Source organism: Aythya marila (genome assembly GCF_965140915.1).
Source record: "Aythya marila genome assembly, chromosome: 4".
NCBI lineage: Eukaryota > Metazoa > Chordata > Aves > Anseriformes > Anatidae > Aythya > Aythya marila.
In genome coordinates, this window is record NC_139045.1 from 61,832,387 (window position 1) to 61,853,524 (window position 21,138).

General features: G+C 38.6%; 1 long non-coding RNA gene across 1 annotated transcript in view; it reads left to right on the top strand.

The window, feature by feature from the left end:
* The window catches only part of LOC309878169, an 81,794-nt gene that overhangs the window by 47,011 nt on the left and 13,645 nt on the right, over positions 1-21,138 (top strand). Inside the window, exon 2 of the long non-coding RNA XR_014317498.1 lies at positions 1,089-1,331. This is a non-coding gene — a long non-coding RNA (uncharacterized lncRNA). The remainder of the gene's footprint in view (positions 1-1,088; positions 1,332-21,138) is intronic.

Below are 21,138 nucleotides of genomic sequence, written 5' to 3' on the forward strand. Positions count from 1 at the left end.
TGGAGGGAGGAAGACACTTGCGTTGTCTGGTCTGGAGAAAAGGCAGCTTGGAGGAGACCCTGCTGCTCTCCACAACTTCTTGAGGAGGGTAAGGCAAGAGGGAGGTGCCGGTCTCAGCTCCCTGGTGCCCAATGACAGAACAGGAAGCAATAGACACAAGGTGTGCCAGGGGAGATCCAGACAGGAGAGTAAGAAACATTTCTTTACCGTGAGGGTGGTCAAACACTGGAACAGGCTTCCTAGTGAGGTGGTATATGCCCAAGGCCTGCCAGTATTCAAGAAGTCTTCGGAGACTGCCCTCATTAATATACCTTCTCTTTTTGTTAGCCCTGAAGTGGTCAGGCAGTTGAACTGGACAATCTTTGCAAGTCCCTTCCAGTTGAGCTGTTCTATTCTATTGTATTTTTGTACTGGCTGATGGAGCTGCAATAAATCCCAAGCCAAAGTATTCATTGCATTATACAGAGAGCTTAGCTGACTAACTCATCACATTTTCATCTAATCTGAACAGAAGACATCTATGCTGCTTTTTAAGTATAACCCATAATTCTTATTTTCAAATCTTCTGGTGTGTGAGAACTGCAACTGAATAAAAGTTTTACCTGGCTGAAGAGTTTCAAGTTAGGCATTCAGTCAGTAAACCTGTGTCAGCAAAACTCAGATACCAAAACTAACTACAAGTACAGACTCTAAATAAGCATATTCCACCTTTTCCATGCCTTCCACTAATTTTTCCAGTACCTTAATCAGCTTTGACTAGGAAAATAGAATAGAAATGAATAAAAATACAGGCTGAATAGTTGTGTGTGATGTTATATTTAAAGAAGGCTCAGTCATCTTCAGAACTGAACACAAATCTCTCCCCTGTGATCTTTGCAAGGTCCCCCAAAACATCTTATACCTCATCAAACTTCCTAGAATAAAGAGAAACAAGAAGAAAATATGTCAGTAACTGTGGGATGAAGATGAAGGATGTGGAAAAAGGCCTTTAGTAAGGGAGGGGTAACATGACAGTAGAAACTACATGATACACATACTTGTTACTCATGTTTTGCTTTCTGCCTAAACTGCTGCTGTTTTCATTGCAGGCTTTAAGATGCAATCATTCATTGAGGCAACAGTTCAAAGCTGCCAATTTGAAGACAAGACTTTTTGCCCAGTAGCAAAAGAAAATGAAGAATTCAAGCATAAGTCCGAATCAGATTACAAGGACCTTGAAAAACCTACAGAAAATTATGGCCTGCTGATATGAGCCTTTTAATTTAAGTAAGGAAAGAAATTAAGATACAGATTTTGCTCTTTGCCTGCTGAGCTTGTCCTATTGATTCCAGGTAGGCTACACATTAAGTACCATAACCGGTTTTATATAATTACAGTATTCATCCCTTGGTAGCATACTTTTCAGGGTTTGTGTCTTGAATTATATTCTTTCCTTTTTTTTTTTTTTTTTTTTTTTTTTTTTTCCCAGTGGTATAAAGTTTTGCAAGCATGAAAAGGCTGTGTGAAATGTCTCAAAGACATGTCTTCATTGCTTTTTTTTTGAGGATAATTATTTGGTCTTAAATACTTAGTCCATCCAGTGAGATCTTATAATCCTTTCTAAGTCTTTGGATTTCTGAACCAACAAGGTTCACTTTTGGTGGAGTGAGGGGCAGGATGTGGGATACATGTCCTTGTTTTATTATACTCTGAAGATATGTCTACATCTGATTATGAGGTTTCTGAATAGCTGCTTTCATCTGCCTTTTCTTTTACTTACAGTATTTTCCCTGAAGCAAAGCCCTTCACTTACTCTGGCTTAGTGTTTTCCAGTGTTTGTTAGTCTTACTGTGCTTGTTTTGTTTCTTTGAAAACATATTCCACAACCTTTGGAGGCTTGCACTGGCTCTGGTACAGTCTTCCTTACTCATGGAGGAAAGAAAGCAGCAACGTGCAGAATACAGTCCTTTCCTATTTATTTATTTTTGTAGTAGCCGTACCAGACAGGGGGTGAGGATAGTTTCCCTGGATGGGAATATTTAGGTGGAATTCAATATTGCAACATGAAGCAGTAAGGCTTGTAGATACAGTATTTTCTCTTGTGTGCTCTCTCTTGCATGTACACACAAAGAGGTGTGTGCACTTTCTCTTGAAATAGGTAATTCAGAAAGCGTATATGCAAAAGGATCAGTCACATCTTTCCCGAGGCTCTTAGATGGTACACATGCACAGGTCCTTGTGGTAGGAAACAATAAAAATATAATACAAAGTACCCTATTTGTATTGATGCTCGTTGGAGACATTTTTGCTCTTCCCACCAGAGACAAACTTGTGCTCAACTGAGATTGTACCTAACAGGGGAAATCTCTGTTTATATTGAACTAGTTAGTTCGGATGTAAATTTTATTTATTTATTATATATATATATATATATTTTACAGGCAGAAACACTAGTGTGAATCTATTTTAAAATAAGAGAAAAATGTCTTAGGTTGTACGGTTTAACTTTTTTTGGGAGGGACAGGCAGAAGCACAGTTCTGTCAACAGGAGCTACATCACTTTGAAAAGAGTTTCCTGTCTCATTATAGTGGATAATACTTCTTGTTGTCACTGAAACTTGAGTGGGAGTCCTGCAATTACTGTGGGAGTATGGGGAAAGGTGTAACTGTGGAATTAATAACTTGCTAAGAAGGAAAGAGTGTTCTAGCAAAGAATTGTCAAAAGGTATTGATGACTGAAGGTGAAAATATAAGGCAACTCTGAGTTAAAATTTTGGCAGAACATTTCTGTAAGGAAGGCAGGCTATTTATGGCAGCTTCCCAAGGAATTAGTGACCTTTGAAGTTGTGCTGAAGTGGCAGAAGCAGCAGAGTGACATTTGTTGTTTTCTGTAGTACTGATTCAGACAGGCAATGTTGACTTTATCAAGAAATTCTCTTTTGGTCTAGTTTACTCAATCACAACAGTGCCCTGACAAAGACAAATAGATATAGAAATGGGTAATAAAGAAATGCTATGAGAAATACAATTTTATAGTATTTCTATTTCACTATTCCATTTCTAAGGGTTAGATTTATTATTATTATTATTATTATTATTATTATTATCATTATCATTATCATTATCATTATCATTATCATTATCATTATCATTATTATTATTTAGTCTGGATAACTTGTTGATTTGAGTTTATTTGGGCTCAGATGCTGAAGCAAGGTAGAGAGGCCCACTTCGGTACAACTGATGGAAGAAGTCACCACTCTCATACTCATCACTTTCTGCAGTGATGATTACTGTCCCCAAAAATTTGCAAATTAAAGTCGCTTAGCTAACTTAAATGATTTTTCCTGAAGTAAATTAAAAAGTGCTCTGATGGACTGCCCTGCCAGTCCTCCAGTGGGGGCTGTAGTCTCCAGATAAGGGGTGATCTGGCTGGCACATCTGGACATGTAAGAGGACTTTTGGCCATTCCCTATAGAAAATGAGGAGATTTGCTGTTTCCCTAACCAGTTAGTTAATTTTCCTTGAACACCTGTATTTTTAAAAAAGCTATTTTGTTATATCTAGATTATAGCCAACATAATGTACTATGCTCATTGTGTTTTGTTGTTGTTCTTTGTTTTTAATATTGTAACCACTTTTAGCTAGAGCAAGAAATAATTAAAATGTTCAACACTTTTCCTATTACTTGTCCTCTGAAAAATGCTGTGATGTTGAAATCAAAATGTCCTTCAAGAAAATATTGATTTGAAAGAGATCTGGTTATAACAAATCACTTAAATAGGGTTGATATAATGCTTTATGAAATTTCTGGAATAGAACAATATAATTTATTGTTTTAATGTTACTTTTTGAAGTTTACTTTAATATTTGTGCTGAAACAAAACATTTTGTCTGAGGAGGAATGGATTGACCCCAAATGCCTTTTACTTATTAAAAATAAATAAATAAATAAATAAATAAAATAACAAAATGTATTTATGCTGATTTGCTCTCAGAATAATATAAAAAAATGCAGTCTTGTGTGAAACAGGAATACAAGGTACCATGCATCTGTAGAAATGTATGAATAGGCAGATAGTATAAGTGACCTCCTGAGGCCAGTGGTTCCAGTTTTAAGACCCTAACATACATGTATTAGTTTTAGCTGGATGCCTAGTTTGATAAAAGCACTTGGGTGGATGCTACTGTTAAGCAAACATTTTTATACTGTGATTACATTAAAAAGGTTTCTTGTTGTCATATCTGTATGAACTACATCAATAACCCCAATTAGCTCCATCAACAAATTCCGCTGGTAAAGCTTCCTAGTGTGTGCAAAACCTAAATGCCTGCAGAAGAATGGAAAGTTTGTTTCTGGTTCCATTTAGCTGGATGAAAATCTGACTTAACTCAGTTTTGCTCACTTAGCCTCATTCCCTTGTAACTTGTTAAAGACAACAAAGCACAAATTCTGTGAAGTTTCTTTTACAGAGGGACTTAATGAAAAGCTCATATTATTTCAAGCCTTCAGAAGGCACAAACTGCTGCTCTGAACATGTTGAACCCTTGTTTATTGTGAACTTCTTATAAAGGGGAAAGAAAGTCACACTAAAGATCCTGCTGTGCAAGAGGACAACACAAATGACTACAATACTCAGAAGACAAATGAGCATACAAAAGGGCGCATTAGTAATTGCGACCTCTCATTATTAGGCACTGTCCTATTCAGCACCATAATTTTGGTAGTAATTGCTACTAATTGTTTTAATTTCTCCCTCCTGAGCATTCCTAGAGCTCATACCATGAGGTCAGTTTTCCTTGGCTGCTTCCAAGTATGATAAATGCAAATTTTATTTTTATACTTGAGTCATGACTTTACGGAAATGCCTTCTTCATCTCTTTGTGCCAGTACAGAAATGAAGCAGGAGAAAATGCTAGAGGCTCCACTGCTTTGCTTTGATCCTTCTCTTAGAATTATTAAAAATGAAGCCTTTAAGTAAACAACTGTAAAAATTAAACTTCACCACTACATGGGCCTTACTGTGTCTGCTATAACAGCTGTCTAACACAGAGGCATCAACTTCATCCCCAGGTTAGGGCAGGAGGAGCAGTAATCACATTTTCCCAGTGCTGTGCCTGATCAGATTCATCACATTCAGTCACCCAGCAATGCAGAACAGGTGTTGCATTACGCTGCTAATGCTTTATTGTTTCTGGAGTCCTGTTTGGCATGGAGCTCCATCTCTGCTTGGCCAGAGGTGGAAACTGGAAGGAGGGTACCAGTGGTACCAAGGTGGCAACCTGCTGATGTTGATGCTGGATCCTCCATTCTCAGATGTCCACCTCTCAAAGTGAAGGGCTTTCTGAAATACAAAAAGAAAAGGAAGGGAAGGGAAGGGAAGGTATATTAAACACAGTTGATAATAATGTTAATCAGCTAAGATGAGTAAACTTGGCCAAGAGAGGCTTTCTGGCTTTTATTTTCATAAATCTATAGGAGAAGAAGGGAACTAGATGAAAATACAGACAACGTTCTAAATCTGGAATTTCTGTGTAAGGAAAGTTTAAAACAAGTTCTGTTTCATTTATTTTTATTTTATTATTTTATTTTTTTCCCCTTGGTCTCCATTCTCTCAGTTAAATTGGATATGTATATATCATTCTTTTCCACTACAAAATAACTTTAATTAGCTCTCATACGGTGTAAAACCTTTCCAGCTTAAGAAGCATAGTCACATTAAATGTCTGTGTTTTAGGGTTTGCAGCTGCTTGCACTACTGAGGCAGCCATGGAAAACAGAAAAAGCAAAACTGAGGTGGGAGGAGGGTTTTGATTTGGATTCTTCCTGGTGGGAACAAGTCATGAAACAAATGTTCAGTTTCAAGATTTGGAAAAATTATAGGGTATATATATATATATATATATATTTTTATTTTTATTTTTTTTTTGCAAATTTGCTTTAGAAGCAACTGGGTATGAGCATGGTATCTCAACAATAGGCACTGCCTTTGAATTTTAGAAAAGGAAACTGTAGACTGTGACTTTGAGAAAGTCACATAAAGGCAAGAAGCAGGGTTTAGCTTGCCAAAGAAAAATAACTCTAATCTAAATGGCATGGAGTCCTTTGAGTTTTTGTTTTATGTTTTGCTCTTTTCATTTTCACTCTTTGAAACAGAAATGAAGAAAATCCCTAAATCTGTTGACTGGCAGAAAAACAACTCTTGCAGACAAAGGACTCACATTAATACATGTGGGTACTGCTGATTTCAGTAGGACTGCTCAGTTCAAATGAGGACAAATTAATATAATCAGTTTTCATCTTTGGTGCTACTGGGAACTCTTGGGCATCTGATTATGGGTTGGCAGCACTTTTATGGAAATTTATCAGCCTGCTTTGAACTTTTTTTTTCTAACTTCCACTTCCACTAGCACAATGATCATGTTGATAAGGGGCCTCCTGGTACTATGTTCACACGTCAAAATTATGTGCCTTGTCAGAGCAGTGAGGTTGCAGTTTAAAACCTGTGATAATGCAGCTTTAACCTGAGCTCCTTCCCCTCGCTGCATTAGACCTTATACAAGAAACTTTGTATTTCACAGGTATCAGGCAGTTGCTATCAAGATCAGAGAATATCATTCTAATGGATGGATATCCATATGCAAACCCAGTTCAAAAATGCAATCAAAGGGTATGCTCTGCCATTTATACTCATTTTCAAAGATCTTTTGTTCCACAAAAGGTTTCTCTTGCCTCTGAGACATTATACTTCCAAATTTCCCCAAAGCTAGATTTCGTAATCATGTAGTTGAAACAGAAAACCCCCACAACATAAGGCTTTCTTTTATCTTTAGTAGTCACTGTGCCTTAAGTTGGCATTGTTTTTTTTTTTTTTATAGAGGAAGACAAACAAATTCATACAGCATGAAAGGAATCATAATTGATCAATAGTACAGCAACATTATTAGAAATTTATATACTTAGAAAATAGATGTTATCTTACAGAATTGACAGCAGAAACAGTACTGCTACTTGCAAAGGATCTTTTTGGAGATAAAACGCAACATTTCTAACCCACCATAGACACTGGCGTGTTATTCCTTTAATATCCCAGGAGTATCCCACTAATTTTCTGTGAGATAGCTCTTCCTATTATCATGATTATAAACTGTACCTTTCATTGCCTAATTAAGTGAGACTCTGTGAGAGTGAACAAACACGTCATTCTGCTGACGTTCTGTCCAGCCAACATCTTGCTTCTCACCTGAGTAAACCTGGAGTGAATGCAAATTCAGATCTTGTTTTTAGGACCAGAAGGTAAATACAGTTCTGACTTAAAGTTAGGTCAGTCTGGTATGTTCTTTATTTGGCTTAAATATATTTGGTGGGCAGAAGGATTTCTCTTCTTGTCTCCTGATGGAAGAAAGCCAATGGTGGGGGTAGCACAGGCTTCTGGCAGTGCCAGCCCCCACTGGTGGCATGGGACAACTGAGGGCATCACCAACTGTATGGAGCTGGACTACCTGTACCAAAAAATGATGCTGTCATAAATGAAAAGCAATATTCAACATGCAGCTGGGAGCAGAAAGAAAAAATATCTTTGTTGTTATTGCCCCATTTAAACATCCTGGCTCAGATTTTTGGGATATGCTTTGGTTGCAGCATGTGGCTGAGGAAGGCACTCAGCAAAAGCTGGTGTTAAGCTATCTTTAGACTTCATCAGTGCTGCCTGGCTGGTCTCTCTTCCAGCATTTTCTGCTCATTCTGGCCATGGAGAGCAGCTCTGGACACTGAAATGTTCTGTTCTACAAGTGGATGGCCAGAGAGGCAGAGAGAGGGGAACTGCAGTGGGGACTGTAAAGCTGTGCCTGCACTAGCAAGTGATGCAGTGTGATAGGAACAGGGTGAAACAATGCTGAGGGCACAGGGTCCCCACTAGGAACTGGAAGGGTGTTTTGATCTCTGCCCCGAGGGGACAGATGGATGGATGGATGGATGGATGGATGGATGGATGGATGGATGGATGATGGGGCAGCTCATTTCCTGTCTCCACTGCATGGGGGAGGCATCCAGCACTGGGGACTCTGCAAACAAGCAAGCATGCAGTAAACGCTGCTCAAGAGACCTTTTCTGGGGTCCCTTGTCTCAACTATAGTGTGCGTGGAGGCTCTCCCTGGCCATCCTGAGGATGATTAGGGACCCAGCCTGCCCACATTTGAGCTTTGGCTTCTGTTCTACTGTTAGAGGCATGCATGGGGGAGAGGAAGGGAAGTTTGTTCCTCACTTCCCAGGTGCTGGTCCAAAATCTATCTTCATAAATGAAAAGAATAAACACACTTTTCTGATGGATACTATTGTTCATCTAAAGATGTGATTGAAAATTCTTTGTTCCATTGAAAAACAAAAACAAAATCACAATTCTACTTATGATGAATGTTGTGAGACATTTGCTGACTTCATGATGAGACAGCTATCTGCATAGGCTTATTTCTGAGAACTCATTACCACGTCTTAAGCAAGCCCTGTAAGCCCTATTTCTGCTATTTTATACCTAGATAAAGCAAATATAAAGTCTGATTCTATTTAGATTATCCCAGTCAAAAGTATATCAATGAGCATGTCACTTATCAGCTTATAAATGATGGGATTTTTATGACTCTTGTAGGCCTGCTTTTGCAGACCAGCAGCAGTCTGTACCTTAACCTCCATTACAGCATTAGCTCTGCACCTTTGCTGCATGCAAAGTTTTTTAAGTGCCTTTGCTACAGCAGCCATTAACAGCTTTATTGCCTATAGGAAACGACACTCTGGGATGTATTTCTTTAGTCTGCTGCAATGAGATCTGTACCTGATGACTACTTGGAGACAAAGAGCCATGTCAAAAAGCAAGAAGCAGCTTGAGAAAGTAGAGGGAAAATACTACTTTGCTTTGAGCAATGAGGGAGTTTAAAGCATCTAAGTGCTCCATGCTGAATACAAGATAGGAGTGCTTCCAGAGAGGAAAAGTAATTCAGTCCATACACTGGTTGTACAAGGACAGGCAGACAGCTTAGAGGTGTGATCCTAAGGAGACATAACCCCCACGGAAATCAGGTAGAGGCTTTCTGTAAGGTTTTCTATGTTTCTGGAAAACACAGTTTCTCCTACTCATCTGGTATGCAGAGAGATTGAGTCTTGCATTTCAGAATGCAAGTCTGAGGTTTTGAAGATGTGAAAACACATAGAAGCAAATACGTATATATGTGCATGCAGGTTATATAGATACAAATAAACCTCATAACCCCATGCAGTGTTTCAAGTGAGTTGTCCCTCTTGACATATGAGGTGATGGGTGTCTGCATTTCACAGCACACCAGCTCTCAATTTCATGCCACTGATCCCTACTTGGGGCTCCAACCAGGACAACGACCTTTAGAAACTGCACAGCTGGTTCTCCCCCCCCGCCTTTTTTTTTTTTTTTTTTTTTTTTTTTTTTTCTGAAGCATTTTACACTTGAAGAAAGGACTTAGCCTGTAAGTCACTGGGATGTAACCTTGCAGTCATGTTGCTGGTATAGGCAGAAGGGGAATATTGGTTGGAGGCTAGGAGCAAGGGAGAGAAAGGAGAGGAAGGAGCGTATATTGGGCACTGCTGCATTAGGAAGGAATTAGTGACAGGTGGGGACAGTATGCACAGCAAAGAGAAAGAATATAAAATAGCTAGTTACCGGTTTTACCACAAAAGCCAGGCCTGTCTTGGCAGTTTCTGCCGCTGAAGAGAATTAGACAGAAACAGTCTCCCCAAGCATCCTATGATGCCATCTGGCTTATTACATAGGAAATCCCCATTGGCAGTCTGTTTTTTTTTTTTTTTTTTTCCTTCTCTTTCTCCACAACAGTCTGAATGAGTGCCAAGATTACTTCCCTCTCTCATGCTCCCTCTCTTTGGCATTGAAATATTATTCTGTTGAAGGGGGAAATATGCAGTATACTGGCTTAGATGAAGGCAGCAATTTAGGAAGCAGGAGTCTTTTGCAAGCCTGAGAAGGAAGCTGGACTGATAAAGGAGATTAAACAAGCTGAGACTCTTTTGATGAACAAACTGAACCATCTTGGTGCTGAAAAAGTAGAGATACAGCTGATAGCTCTGTTATACTTGCTATACTGCTTGCCAGGAGAACTATCTACTTCCACTATTAGCCTAAAGGGCAGTGTAGGAAAAGAAAGTGAGTCACTGCATAGGAGGAGTTCAGGTGAGACGAAGGTAGAGTGAGCAGGGAGCAACACTTTATTACAACTCTGCAAATTACCCACTGTGGGCAATTACTTTGTCACCTACTTGTCTTTTCTGCAAGATTTCCTTCCCTGAGATTAGCAATGTGCATGCACAACAGTGGTCTGCTTCTGACAGGAGAAGAGTTGCGAGTAGTGTGGTTAGTTTTAATTATTTTTCAGTGCAACATCCATATTAGATGTAGAACAGAGCTGATTTAAATTACAGCTTGTCTGAAAACTGTGATTGACCTGCAAAAAGGTCCTAACATGTTTAAAAAGATGATTATACTGGAGGAAAATGTTGAATATTTTGCTAGATACAGAATATTAATTCTTATTCTAAATACTTAGGTCTGTGTGTGTGTGGACTCACACGCATATACACAGATTTATTATAGATTTTTTTTTAATGTCTTTTTTTTTTTTTTTTTTTTTTTCAGGTGAATACTTATTTTGTAAAAAGCTCATAATCTCAGTTGCCTTTTCACTGCATAATTCCTTGCAATGAAGAGCAGCAAACTGATATTTTACCCAAGCTAATATTTTTCATGCCCGTTTGAAATGTTAATGAATATGTTGTAAATGATGAAGAATATGTATGGTTCCTGTATATGTCCAACGTGAAAGTCCATCCCTTTATTTTTGATCTCATATTATGGTCTTGGTACAATACAGATCTCTTCAATCTCTGTTATCATCACATCATATGTAATCTGTGGGATAGAAGCAGGACTGTCACATCTCCCTCTCTCCATCTATTGTTCATCCAGTCATAAAAACAAAGATTTGTCCCTTAGCCATGCTACTTTTTGAAAATTGCAGTTCAATTGCATTCTTGTTGTGTTTTCCCCTTTTCCCGTAACATAAAAGGCACTGAAGTATTTGCTTTAAAAATACAGAACTTGTTCAAAGCAGTTATGTTGCACATAAATGATCTATCGATGCTGAGCTATCTAGGGCAGGGGGTATTTAACAAACATAGGAAAAAAAAGCAGTGCGCTCAGCAGGTTTGAAAGAATTGTCTCAAATGTCTGCAAAGCAACTGTTCATATGTTAACACTAGGGTTTCTTGGCTTTGAAGTGTGCTGTAAATATACTAAATGTACTGGCTAAAGTCAGTTTGTTTGTTTGTTTGCATTTTGAATCCGTGGTGAAAGTTTTTGTTATTTATTTTATATCTTTTATATCTTTTCTTCATCGTCCATATTTAAATTCAGAAAACATTAGCAACAGTTCCAGGAAGAAAAAGCTTTATCCTATTGCAGAAAAGGAACTAAATGTTTAAATGAGATATTTCAGATATTACCAAAAGCATTCTACTACTCTGTGGAAAGAAACATAGCAGGAGGGCGGAAATATTAAAGAGGAAATGGTGTGTAAATAAAGAAAGGTGAGTTATGTTATCTCCTGACAGATTTTGGTTTTGTTCTAGTCTCCATCCATTTTATTTATTAAGATTAATTATTTTCTACTGCTTTAAAAGTTTCTTGTGATGGATTTCAGATCTTCACTGAGAAACTTCACCTGACTGTGAGGGGACATGGTTTTACACAGGTGGCAAATACCTGGGACAGTTCACTGAGGTTGGCCGAGTGGTGCCAGTGTGCAAGCAGTACGACACCACAGAACTGAGTGAAACTTTGATCTATTTAAAGCCAGAAAGGTCGAGGTCAGAATTCAGAGGTATCCTTGTGGAGATGTCCCTTAAGGCCTTTGGGCAGTGTAATCTCATTGCTAGAAGATTGATGGCTCACCTACCGCACTGAACACTTTGCAAATCTCAGCAAATTATGGTTTGGTGAGCCCAGCAAATAGTGGTGTTGTCTACAGTATTCAATTTTCCCCTTCCACCAGGAAAACCATGCCCCAGGTGAAATGCTACAGCAGGACCTGAGTTTGCTCTCCTAGAGCTTACCTTTTTTTTTTTTTTAATTTTTATTTTTTCAAGGGGAAATCTCCAAGGCAGATCTTGGGAGCAAACCCATACTGATGAAATATGGGCCATCAGTCACCAGTACCTGTGAGCGATCTGAGCTGTGTGAGCTGTTAGTAGAGATGTACCCAGTAATAACAAAGACTCAAGTTCTTTATTAGAGGTTTGGTACTGTTTGATCTCCGTTAGTCAATATGTGGATTATTATCTGAGTAACTCTTTCCATGAAGTCTGAAAATTTAAAAAGAAAGGCCGCATCTACCCTGGCAAACTGCAGGTCCAAAGCTAATCCAAAAGTTAGCTTATTCAAATATAATGAGCTGTCAGTGGTTTGAACAGAGCTGATAAGTTTTTGATAAAAGGCCATGTATTATTGCTTTTACTCAGTTATATCACCCTTGCAAAAGACAAATTGCTCAAAACAGAGGACAAATGTGCTTCCTTAGAAGTGTCTTCACAGCGAATGTTTGTAAAATTAATGAAATAAATGAAAAAGAAACGTATAATAAACAAAATTGTGACATTTATGTGCAGAAGGCATATAAAATTGCCTTTGCAATAGAAAAGACATCTTGATTGTGAAATTGGTTGCTGTTGCAATTGCACGATTTTAGTAATCTCTCTATCCCAAGCACAATATTTTATTGCTATTTTCCTTCAAATCCATCACTCAGTTTACTCAGCTGTAGGAGTTTTCACAAACAAACATTGCACCAACTGTATTAGTAATTTATATCTGATAAGAAATGAAAATATTCATGGATTTCTGCAAACCAGGTATACGTTGCTAGAAGTGTGGCAGAGAATGATGAATACCCCCAAGTATCTGAAGGTATTTGTTTGTTCTGTTAACTTTAAAAAGAAATACAGATTTTGGAAACACATGGAATCTAAATTTTAGACTCTTGCAGTCTGAAGGAGTGCAGCTCATCTCTGGGAAATAATAAAACATTCTGATGCCATCAGCAACACAAACCCTTGTTGCTCCCTCATTCTTCTCTCTTGAAGACTAGGAGATCTCCAGGATACTTCATATAGATGTTGAGCCTGGAAACAAGGTGGGTGCAGAAATTGGGCCAAACTGTCACTGGAATTTGCCTTTACTCAGAACACATTTACACCTTGGTTAGATGTGCAAGCCTGGCCCATGCCATGGTCAAGTCCCCTTGCAAGCTGTGCACATTGCAGAACCCTCTCTGCCTATGTGCAAATGCAAAGTGACATTGTTTAGCTTGCTTTAGCTGTAGTGTGGTATTTACACTGTGACAGGGAAGGCGAGAATGGATTTAGTCACTCTGCAATTACAAATGGCTAGATACAGATTTTTCAGGAAAAGAAAAAAAAAAAATGTGCTCACCCCTTAAGATAAAGGCTGGATGCAGCCTGTGCTGGTGTATGTGGAACCCCTGGCCCAAGAGTACTGCTGGCACAGCTCCATGCATGGGGCTTAGCCTGGGCTCCCAGCCTGTGGGCAGTGGGACAATGATACCGAGATCAGCACTAATGAGGTGTGGGTGGCTCCTTCCCTGTATTGCTTATCCCAGAGCACCAGAGGAAGGCCTGCTCTTGCTGCCTCCTGCAAATCCAACTGGCTGGAAAAAAACAGCGTGCCGTGCCTCATTGTAGCTGCTGCTGAATGGGGAGTTCCAGGACGGTCCTCATCCTTCTGAGTGCAATCACGTTAAGAATAGTTCAGATCTTTCTCAGCACTCTCTGTCCAAATATTTTGTATGTACTGTAGCTTAGCAATGCCTCCCAGGAAATATTATGCTGTCAGTGGGCAAACAATTGCTTAGCTTGAAAGAAATGTAATTATTTAAGGCATGCACAAATGTTTTTGGCTGCATGATGCTGTAACATTATTAACTGTGGGGGAAAAAGAGAACTAGCTCTATTTTAGAAACTATATTGCCATTGTCCTAAAATGCAAAATAGCTGTAAGTCCTATCCTGACCAGAATTCCACATTTGCTCTTGATAGTAGATTGGATTTCAGAGTAGGATTAAGTAAATAAGTCATATTAAAATGACAAAATGGGTAAATAGAATATAATGTGAAATGAAATGTAAATTGGATTTAGGCAAACACTTTTATACAGACCTCCCGTCAAACCCTATCAGACTGCTTCAAATTCCTACTGTGATTTCTGCTCGCAGTTCTATTACATGTTGCCACTCAAGGGCATTTGATGTTTTCTCTCTCTGGAAATTCATTTGCATTTAAATGATTTGAAATAATCATAAAAGCCAAGTGCTATGAAGTTTGAAATTAGTTACTGTCTATAAATTGCAATGCCATTAAAAGATGATTTTGAAGAGCTTTGCTGTCTCAAATGTATGCAGATTAAAATCTAACAAAGTACACCTTGTTACAAAACTGTAAAGAATGGTGTGACATGGACTTAAATTGATTTATTCTCCTACTAGTGCCTATAAACTTTACATACTTGGGTTTCTTCTGAAAGTGGAAAAAAAACTTTCATTTTCCTGCTGAATCTGAGCCAAATTCTGCTCTCAGATGGGGTTTCATTGGGTGTATCTGACACCAGCACTTGGCCCTTCGAGTTTAATCTATCTGCTCTATTAAATTTCTGGAAATGCTGTATGAATAGTTGGGTCTCATAATTTTTTTTTTATGGTGGGAATGAAGGAGTGGGATCAGGAACAATGGAGGCCATTTATGTTTGGCAGTGTGTGTATATGTATATGTATAGATGTTCATTTTTACCCCCTCTCCCATGAATTCAGTGTGCTCTTCTGGTGGGTGTTCCTACAAGGTCTTCTCTCTGAGGCATCTGGTGTTCCTGGTAGGTCACCCTGCAGCTGGCCACACCTTTCTCTTGCCAATGGAAAGATAAAATCCATTTATGAGCACACTTACGTTTCAAAATGCTGAAGTCCTCTTTGAAATAGAACTCTTTTCTCCATCCGCTCCTAGGTTGGCTTAGCCAGTGCAAAGTTGTCACCTCGTAAGTTCATCTTTCACTTCTCCTTCCCTAGCACTGTTCAATTTTTTAACCTACTTCTGCTCTCTTTGAGACCTTATTGTAGTATACAGACTAATATAAATTCCTACTCTCTCTTTGTTTATACCATTGGGATACTATAACTTTACATCTCTGGATTCCAGCAGTACATTCCAAATACATTTTCCTAGCCCCAAATTATTTTAAACGGGCTTAACTGCCTATATACACTAAACTATGTCTAGTTGTATAACTTGATCATAAGATGTTTGTAACAAGGAAAGCAAAGCTGCCTTGGTTAATAGGTCTCAGAACCCAGGGATGGAATTACCTCTTTATAAACATATTTATGTGTGCATTTTTATTATTCAGAAAAAATGAAAGAAATGTGCTTCACACTGTGGAGTACATTTTAAAGGGCAAGTAAATGTAGCATTTTTATATTTCCAGTGGTTGAAAAATTCCTTCTCTAGTTTCCTTGAAGATAACATTAGTTCTGCAATTCTTATGGTTTCTATTGCAATGAAGACTTCTATACTCGTTTGTGTATGAATCATAAAGCAAAGCAGCTACTTAGTTTAGCTGCTTATTTTCTAAAGTTGCCTCAGTGGCTAGTGTGAACCATCAGCTAATCCTTCCTTAATTACAGTGTGCAAATTTGATGTATACTCACTAGTGTGGAGACAACACCTAATCCCTTCAGTCAAGTTCTTAGTTGCTGCAGTGTCAGATCAGCGATGGAGGGAAGTGAGGCAGGAGTGAAAAGGACATGCTCTTTGAACATGATACAAGGCATGGGTTCTGCTTGCAAATGCAGGTAGTCTAACAGAAAAAGTCAGTACTTTTTAAGGGTTGATAACTTTCATATAGAGCTTGTTACTCTATCATGCCACAGACCTGTTATGTTAGCATTCTGGTGGACTCCTGGTTAATTTGTAAGAAGGAAATCCCTGCTAGATTCAGTATGTAGCTCAAGCTAGATAGCCCCAAATAAAGATGCAGTCTCTCATTTCTGATCAGTCCCTGGGAGAGCAGACCAAGGACACTGATTTTTGCTCTGGAGCTGTAAGGTGGACTGCTCTCCCTGGGCAGATTTTCATTGCAAAATTAACCACATGCTTGTGCATGCTTTGCTCAAAATCCCATTGCCTACAGGATTCATCCAAGAGCAAACACATTTCCAGTCCCAGATGGTTTTACCTGAGGAGAATTGCAGACTAGCATTGTCTCTTGTTTCATGGAAATGACCTGGCCACCTTGCTAGCAGCCATAGACTTCAGTCAGTTTCCCAGTCCCTTTCAGGAGATCAGAAACACAGACAGATTTTGCCCAAATGCACCAAGGAAGAATGCTGGAGCAGCTCAGCTTGCCTCAGCACAGGGATTTTCCCTATTAGTGCTTGGAAGTGTGAGAAGCTACTGAGATACAGCAGCAATTTGGACAGAGATGAGGGATGCAGCCATACACTGTTGGACTAACTGTCCTGAGTGGTTACTCCAGGTGCCTGCTTTTACACTGTGTGCAAAGTGAATACTCCTAATAATGGTGCACTGTCAATACTTCATTGGGGAATTCTTTCTAGATACTCTAAAGAAATGTTGGAAGTGCTTACGTTCAGGTATAGTCCTCCATCACAGAGTGGTTTACTTAAAGAATAAAAGAGTCCTTTTAAGAAAGAAACCCGATAAATGAGCCAGGGTCATTGGTTCTGCCCTGCTTTAAATCTGTATTCACAGCCAACTGAAGAAAGTTTTGCAAATCATCTGGCTTCAAGAACTCTTACCACTAGAAATGAGATCTGGCAAAAGAGATAAAAAATTACTGGTAACTGCAGATGAAATTGTGGCAGGAGATTTAACTGAAAAATATAACATTTTATGAACTCAGGGCAAAACAATATCTCCCAGAACATATTGCAATCCGATCTTCACAGATGTTATTAAAATAATGCAGAGTTTGATAAAAATGCATAAATTATACTTTATTGTTATGGATTATAAAATGTGTTCTGAAAGGGATGGTAAGCACAGCAAGCATTTTGCTTTATCTAGTTTGACAGTGCTTCATTGCCATTAAATGAGGAGGCATAGCTTTACAATATTTGCAAAAGACAGAGGAGGAAAGGCCATAGACTGAAAACTTTCTAAGGCTGGGACTATCTCTGTATATGTTTAAACAGTGCTTTGCACAGAAAGCACGAGTGCTTGGTGCTCTCCCTGGCACAGACATTCACATAAATCACAGGAAACCTTTCTTTTCCATCCTAAAATGATAACTTTTTCCGTATGTTTTCAAAGCCTCATGTTCTTGTATAGAGCTCAAGTGCCCTTTTGCTTCCATTCACCCTTTTTCCTAACCGCTCCCTATAGGCATCCTTTTTTAGCTGTGCTCTGACCTACGATAAGGAATGTAAAGTTTTGGCTCCCCAAACCTGTGCAAGTTCAATACTGCAGCTCAGACTTGTCACTGCTCAAGATGGGTTTGAGGGCCTGTACTGCAGTACCGAATTTAAAACATAGTGGGAGGTAAGCCCATCTCCTACTACTGCAATGACATTTTTAGTTTTAGGGTTTTTTCCCTTCAGGCAAGTATTTCTGAATGTTCTGGGGTAGAAATTAACAGATGGGATTTCTTTAAAAAGATACAAACCACAGTTTAGGGTTTTAATCTGATTTATATGTGTGTATATATATATATATATATATATATATATACACACATATATATATATAATTATTTTTTTTTTCTACCAGAAAGGAGCTAGACTGTGCTACCTACTTAGGTAATTAATGATTCAATGTGCAGCCACCATACACTGGAATTTAAGCTGCTGGAAATCTCATTTGTAACCATAAGAACGCAAAGGGACACACAAAAATGCCTGATTTGTTTTTGTGGCATTCCTGAGTTAAAATTAAACCTTTTAGGAGGAGCTGACAACACAATACAGTTGCATTAAAGCCATGTTTATATTTTTTCATGAAGGATGTTTCCTATGAATAATAAAATTTGGGGTATTTTTTGAAGACAGAGTTTAAAATATTATTCTGTTGCTGTAATATCTGTTTGTAGCCACACATGCTGTGTCTACTGCCTGCATATTGTCTCTGCTGCCTGCATAGTTTTCCATCCCAATCATTGCAGTTAATAGGTGTATTAGGCATTCACTAGACAATTCTGTCCCTTTTAGCTATCCAGTAGTAGACTGAATTTTTTGAACATGCTGATTATGCCCCGGTTTTATCTCTCTTTAAGGCTCCATGATGTTCATTGCACCTCTGTTCCTTTTGTTCATTTTTTAGAACAGAGTTCCCACTTCCCATTTTGGCTGCTGCACCCTATAAACAGGAGGTAACTGCTCCACAGGAAAGCATTTATTTAATTAATACATGGATTTAGATTTGTCTAATATAAACATGAGGATAAATTGTGAATAAATGTGAAATACAGAACACTTGGTGTCTCCTCTGGAACTTGCTTAATGCTGTGGGTGCACCTGGGCAAACAGTCATTCCACTTGCAGAGCCAGCAGCCTTGTGCCTCCCTCTGCAAGGCCCCTGAGGAAAGAAATGCCCTCAAAGTGTGAGGCAGTAGTCAGAAAAGCAGTAACAGCTTAAGTCTAGAACACGTTTAACAATGTGCTTAACTTTAAGCAATTTTTTTTCAGTCCCACTGGCCTCAACAGGACTTAACGAGGCACTTAACATCCTTCCTGAACAAGGATACTTTCCTGGAGACAGCCTTAACAGGGCAGCTCACTAATTCCTTTCTCTAATGCTCCCTGAGTCCTACCTTTTCTGTAACACTGCTGAGGAGCTGTCTGTGCTCTGACAGCTTTAAGCAGGTAAAGAATAAAGGTAAAAGTGAAAAGTAATCTGTTGACATCATATCTTTATATAGCATCCCATTTGCCCACAGCTTGTTGGCTCTCCCTTGCTGGACTTTGCCTGGTACTTGCTGCAGAGCCCTCTCCAGCAGCACAAGGCTTGTGGTGGTCCCAGCATACACACCACACCAGCAGGGTGATAAACTGCACATAACATACCACAGAAAACATGCCACAAGAACAGGGAGGGGGGACCTGAAAAGCCATTCAGAATTGCTAAGTGCTTCTCTGCATAATTTTGGCCAATTATTTGTCCAGCTCTGATTACACTGTTGCTGTTGATTTAAAGTGTAACGTTATCAATATTTTTGCACGGTCTTTGCTTAGGAGGAAAGTAAGCAGAAGAATGAACACTGATTAAGGGAAATGAAACCAAGTCTGTTTACTGATAATATATGTATTATAGCAACACTGAGACATGTAAATTGTATTCAGGGATTGCTTTCTGGCCATGTTTATGATCTTCAATATATTTGTGCATTTCTGGTTTACTGCATGGGCAAAGCTTAGATTTCTGAATTACAGAGGTATTGTGAATTTTTCTCACAAGGTTCCAAATGCTGTGTCATTCAACAGGCCTACAGTGCTATTTAGTAATACTCCTAAATGTGATTTTACTGGCCTCTGTTCTCATTGGAGAATATACTCAAATCCGATTAAAGATGAATTCCTTCTTTATGCACTGGAGTTTTTCACGGCTTCTTCCTCGGAGTATCTTTTCTTTCCCTCATTTCATCTTGAAAGGTCATTTTAGGAACTAAAAAGCCCTGTTGCCAACTTTTAAAATAATTATGATCTCCAATAAAATGCCATCTATTTTTAACATTGTACTTTTTAATGTGTCTTCTTTAAAGACACAAAGTAGATGACTTTTTCCATGAATAATGTATGACTTCAGAGACTTTGTATGCTATGACATAAATTATCTACTACTTTTCCACTATTTGCTGATAAAGTGGGGGTGTTTTCCTCATACTCTGTAGTCAGCTCATGTTTGGATTTGGCTTCTTTTCACTGCTGTATTTGAATGATGACATTTCATTGTAGTTTATACCACTTGATAGCATAAAATGTCAGGAAGAAATGATCATAACACTTCTGCAGGTGATAAGTATTCCCTGCCTGTATTTCACAAAGTACAATACAGTGCATTATGTAAAGGAAAAGCAGACACAGTGGCAAAAGAATTGAGATTAGGAACATGGAGTGTGACCAGTTTAGCACAGGAAACATCTAGAACACATATTTCAGAAAAAAAAAAAAAAAAAAAAAAAAAAAAAAAGAATGCCCATTGTCTCTTAAAGCTTCACAGGAATGTGCAATATTCATAAAGGTCAGAGACCCCCTAAGCTATATTCAGAGTCTGGTGGAATCCTGATCTCTGGCTGAGGGATCAGGAAAGAAGATAGTGATATGGATTAGTTTGTAGTATGGTGTCCTGGGGCAAAGTTGATGTTTTTCAGTATCTTCATTGGCCAAGGTCAACAGTAGTTGAGGTGGATTTAAACTGGTAATTCAGACATGAAATAGAAAAATGCCAGACCTTTTGAAAAAGAGAATGAACAAAATCTGTAAAGTACTTAGGTGAGGTTTTAAAGTGGTGGTTACATATTCAGGTGGTCCAATGTGATTTGGGAAATAGTGATGTTTAGGATGAAGAGGAGAAAAAAATAGTGGAAGTGGAGAAAACCAGATAATGGTTTTCAGGCAAGAGGCATATTAAAGCAAATAATGAACTGGAGGGGGAAAGTCCTCAGGGACATGGAGCTTAGCAAAGATATGGTACAGGAAATAGCAGGAGTTAGAGAGAGCAAGAGAGATGGAAACTAAAAGGAGAAAATAGCCTCACAGCATATGGAAGCAAGAGATCAGGAGGACACCCTAGGGGGTACTAGTGTGGATTTATGTCCTGCAATTATAATTAGTGAAAATGAGGGGATAAAATGAGATTTTTAATTTTTAGTATCAAAGACCTATTTCCAAGTTTTTAAGTAAGTAGTACATATTCCACATCTGCTAACATCTCTCTGAACTCCCTACTAGACTCCCCAGAAAGTGCCTTGTCTGTGACTCACCCTGTGATGAACTGCACCAGTCAGTAGAAGACATAATGTGATGAAAACTCTGGAGACAGTGCAAGAT